We start from the raw sequence: 5415 nt of genomic DNA on the forward strand, positions 1-5415 counted from the left end.
ACCACTCCACCGACTTTCGTATCATCCGCAAACTTGCTCACCCAGCCTTCAAGCCCCTCCTCCAGGTCATTTTTAAAAGTGACAAACAGCAATGGTCCCAAAACAGATCCTTGTGGAACACCGCTGGTAACTGCACTCCAAGATGAACCTTTACCATCAACTACTACCCTCTGTCTCCTTCCAGCCAGCCAATTCCTAATCCAAACCTCTAATGCACCCTCAATGCCATACCTCCATAATTTTTGCAGTAGCCTACCATGGGGTACCTTATCGAACGCCTTGCTAAAATCCATATACACCCTCGTCCACTTCCTTGGTCACCTTCTCAAAGAACTCAATCAGGTTTGTGAGGCACGACCTGCCCTTCACAAAACCATGCTGACTATCCTTGATCACATTATTCCTATCCAGATGTTCATAAATTCTATCCCTTACAATTCTCTCTAAGACTTTGCCCACAACAGAAGTGAGACTCACCGGCCTATAGTTACTAGGGCTGTCCCTACTCCCATTCTTGAACAAGGGGACCACATTCGCTATCCTCCAGTCTTCTGGCACCATTCCTGTAGACAACGACGACATAAAATTTAAGGCCAATGGCTCTGCTATCTCCTCCCTAGCTTCCCAGAGGATCCTAGGATAAATGCCATCAGGCCCAGGGGACTTATCTATTTTCACCCTTTCCAGTATTCTCCGGACCTCTTCCCTACATACCTCAAAGCCATCCATTCTAATCACTTGAGACTTTATATTCACATCAGCAACAATGTCCTGTTCCTGAGTGAATACTGATGAAAAGTATTGATTTAGTGTATCTCAAATCTCCTCCGCCTCCACGCACAACTTCCCACTATTATCCTTGACTGGACCGATACCTACCCTAGTCATCCTTTTATTCCTGACATACCTATAGAGAGCCTTAGGGTTTTCCCTAATCCTACCAACCAAGGTCTTTTCATGTCTCCTTCGTGCTGCTCTTAGCTCTCTCTTTAGATCCTTCCTGGCTACCTTATAACTCTCAATCGCCCCAACTGAACCTTCACGCCTCATTTTTACATAGGCCGCCCTCTTCCCTTTTACAAGGGATTCCAATTCCTTATTAAACCACGGCTCCCTCACAAGACCCTTTCCTCCCTGCCTGACTGGTACATACTTATCAAGGACACCCAATAGCTGGTCCTTGAACAAGCTCCACATATCATTTGTATCCTTCATTTGAAGCCTATTTTTCCAATCCACACATCCTAAGTCATGCCTCACCGCATCATAATTTCCCTGCCCCCAGCTATAACTCCTGTCCTGCAGTGCACACTTATCCCTCTCCATCACTCGAGTAAAAGTCACCGAGTTGTGGTCACTGTCCCCGAAGTGCTCACCTACCTCCAAGCCTGGCCTGGTTCATTACCTAGAACCAAATCCAGTATGGCCTCACCTCTTGTTGGCCTGTCTACATATTGTGTCAGAAAACCCTCCTGCACACATTGGACAAACACCAACCCATCTAATGAACTCGAGCTATAGCTTTCCCAGTCAATATCTGGGAAGTTAAAGTCCCCCATAACAACCACCCTGCTGCTTTCACTCTTCTCCTGAATCATCCTCGCAATACTTTCCTCTACGTCTCTTGAACTATTAGGAGGCCTGTAGAAAACTCCTAACAGGGTGACCTCACCTTTCCTATTTCTAACCTCAGCCCAAACTACCTCAGATGGCAAATCTTCCTCCATCGTCCTTTCCACTGCTGTAGTACTATCTTTGACAAGCAATGCCACACCTCCCCCTCTTTTACCACCACCTCTGACACTACTAAAACATCTAAACCCTGGAACCTACAATAGCCATTCCTGTCCCTGTTCTACCCACGTCTCTGTAATGGCCACAACATCGAAGTCCCAGGTACCAACCCACGCTGCAAGTTCACCTACCTTATTTCTTATACTTCTGGCATTGAAGTATATGCACTTCAAGCCACCTTCCTTTTTACTGGCACCCTCCTTTGAGATCGATGCCTTGTTCCTAACCTCCCTACACTCAAGGTCCTGTACCCTAAAGCTACAGTCCAGGTTCCTATGCCCCTGCAGAGTTAGTTTAAACCTCCCAAAGAACACTAGCAAACCTCCCCCCAAGGATACTGGTGCCCCTCAGGTTCAGGTGGAGACAATCCTGTTTATAGAGGTCCCACCTTTCCCAGAAAGAACCCCAGTTGTCCAGAAACCGGAATCCCTCCCTCCTGCACCATCCCTGTAGCCACGTATTTAACTGTTCTCTCTCCCTATTTCTCGACTCTAAATCACGTGGTACGGGTAACAAACCAGAGACAACAACTCTGTTTGTTCTAGCTCTGAGCTTCCAACCTAGCTCCCTGAAAGCCTGCCTAACATCCTCACCCCTCTTCCTACCTATGTCATTGGTGCCAACGTGGACCACGACCTGGGGCTGCTCCCCCTCCCCTTTAAGGACCCGGAAAACAGGATCAGAGACATCACGTACCCTTGCACCTGAGAGGCAACATACTAATGCTGCTCCCTTGAAGCCTATGTGCTCTTGACAATGACAAATCTCACTCCCACATGACCATCTTCCCATTTAAGCTTTACCTTTGTACAAAATGTTGGCTCTTTTACAATTATCACCCCTTTATGACCAATGTGTAGCCATCTGTCCCAAGGAATATCTCACCAAATCTCCTTCCCATTGCAGTAACTGCTCTTGCCATCCCACCTCCCTTCCCTTTAGTTTATGAAGATTAAAGCAATGAACTGACTGAGGCATACGCCCTTGAGTGACCAAACCCGACAACTTGGATGAGAGGTGCCCAGACTGGGGACTGTCCATTTACTGACCATGTCCTATGTGGCAGGGTGACCAGGGTGGCAGCGGTGCAGCCATTCCATGGATTTCAGCAGCACAGAACCCCTCATTGTGATCATTTTGTCCGCATCTCTATGGCCTGTCCCTTGAACTGATCTAGGAGACTGCCCTTGATTGGCTGTGCTGGAGCTGATGAATGTTTCCTTGTACTTCAGTGAAGATTATTCCCCCAAAACTTTGAGATATTGTTGTTTGCTTGCTGCACTTGCAATGTGTGGGTCATTCAAGTTATTGGCATATAGCGTTGGTATGAGATTGATGTAACACACTGCTATATTGCTCCCTTCTGACGAAGGACAGCTTTTTCTTTATTCATTCATGGGATGAGTGCGTCGCTGACTATCAAGCATTCATGGCCCATCCCTATTTGCCCAAAGAACACTTAAGAGTTAACCACATTGCTGTGAGTCTGGAGTCACATGTAGGCCAGACCAGGTAAGACTGGCAGTTTCCTTAGATTAGATTAGATTAAATTACCTACAATGTGGAAGCAAGCCCTTTGACCCAACAAGTCCACACCGACCCTCCAAAGCACAACCCACCCAGACCCATTCTCCTACATTTACCCCTTCTCCTAACACTACAGGCAATTTATCATGGCCAATTCACCTAACCTGCACATTTTTGGATTGTGGGAGGAAACCGGAGCACCTGGAGGAAACCCACACAGACACAGGGAGAATGTGCAAATCCACACAGAGAGTTGCCTGAGGGATACTAGTGAGCCCAGATCTGTTTTCCCGACAATTGGCAATGGATTCACGTTCATCATGAGATTCTTAATTCCAGATGTTTATTGAAATCAAATTCTACCATCAGCCATGGTGAGATTCAAACCCAGGAACCATGGCTTCCAGAATGTTATCTGGGTTGCTGGATGAACAGTCCAGTGATAATAACACTAGGCCATCACCTCCCTAGGTGAAGCAAGCCACCTGGTTGTGTGGCTGTGTTAATTGGCACAGTTAGCATGGCAGACAAGCCATGACCACCCAAATAGCTACTAATGCAGCATAGTGGCTCAGTGGTGAGCAATGCTGCCTTGCAGTGCCAGGGACCCTGGTTCTCTTCCACTGTTGGATGACTGTCCATGTGACGTTTGCACATTCTCCTTGTGTCTGTGTAGGTTTCCTCCGAGTGGTCCGGTTTCCTCCCACGTTTAAAATATGTGCACGTTGGGTGGATTGGTCATGCTGAATTTTCATTGTGTTCAGGGATGGCTAAGTTAGGTGATTGCAAGGTTTCAAGGATAGGGTAGAGGGATAGCCTGGTTGGGACACTCTTTGGCGAATCAGTGTAGACTGAATGGGCCAAATCGCCTGCTTCCACACTGTTGGGATTCTATATTCTATGAATTGATTGAACCATAGGATAGGAAGTGAAAAGCTTTGAGATGAAGCCTGGACCAATATGTGAACAGGGTGCTTGTTTATGCACGCAAAGTTTCCTTGCAGTAACCTTTCAATGCTGGTTTTTTATGTGCCTCTCTGCAAGTGTGTTTCCAGAAACCCCTGTCAGTGTGTTGGTGAGGTACCATGATTGTCAAGAGGTGTTTGCAGATTCCAGATGCCAATGTATGTGGACAAGGGGTGCATGCATACTGTTAGCTGTAAGGACTTCGTACCAGAACAACTCAAATCAATTTGGTAGTTCCTCCTAGAAACTGTCATTTACATCTGGATGGGCAAAACTTATCTTTTGATCTCAGTTAACTCTTTCAAATGATAACTATCTTATAAAATGCAATTAAATTTTGTGTTGTGAGGACACCCTGATATCAGACTCTGTCAAATGTTGCCTTGATATCAGACACAGCAACATTTGTGTTCCCTCTTGAGACTGAAGTATCCAATGCTTTCAGCTGTTTCTTGATATCATATGTAGTGAATTGAATTTGCTGAAGACTGGTGTCTGGTGAAACCTCAAGAAGAGGCCAAGATGAATTATTTGCTGCTGGCTGAAGATGGATGCAAATATTTTGGCCTTGTTTCTTGTTTGCTTTTACAAATTGCAAGGACCAAATTTATATTCCCTTGTGTATACTATAGAATTTAGAGGGTAATTTCAAATTATTATCTATCCTACCACATCTTATAAACAGAAAATAAATGCTTTGGATGAAGAATCTGGAACGTGGAGGTGAAGCAGTAAGAGAGCTGGGTTATTCAGAGATAAGGCACTTTCTCACAGAAAGCAATTTGGAATTCTGGAATTTACTGCCCTAACACTTGTTGCAGATAGGCCAGTTGAAAGTTTTGCAACTGAGTGACAGACGTTTGCTAGGTCTTATGTAATTTGTAATAAAGGGTAGAAATGAAGTTCTGATGCATATCAGCCATGATCTAATTGACTGGTGGATCAGGGTTATAATGTGAGTAGCCTAATCCTGTTAATATTCTACCCTGGATTTGCCAAACAGTTGTACGTTTCCTCGACAGCTGCCAATACACTCATTAGAAAACAATAGTTTAACCACAAAATTGTTGATACAAATGGTATATATTCTACCCGTTTGTACTTGAAATGATTAGTAATGTTGCATCA

This window comes from Hemiscyllium ocellatum, chromosome 36 (genome assembly GCF_020745735.1).
Source record: "Hemiscyllium ocellatum isolate sHemOce1 chromosome 36, sHemOce1.pat.X.cur, whole genome shotgun sequence".
NCBI classification, from domain to species: Eukaryota; Metazoa; Chordata; class Chondrichthyes; order Orectolobiformes; family Hemiscylliidae; genus Hemiscyllium; species Hemiscyllium ocellatum.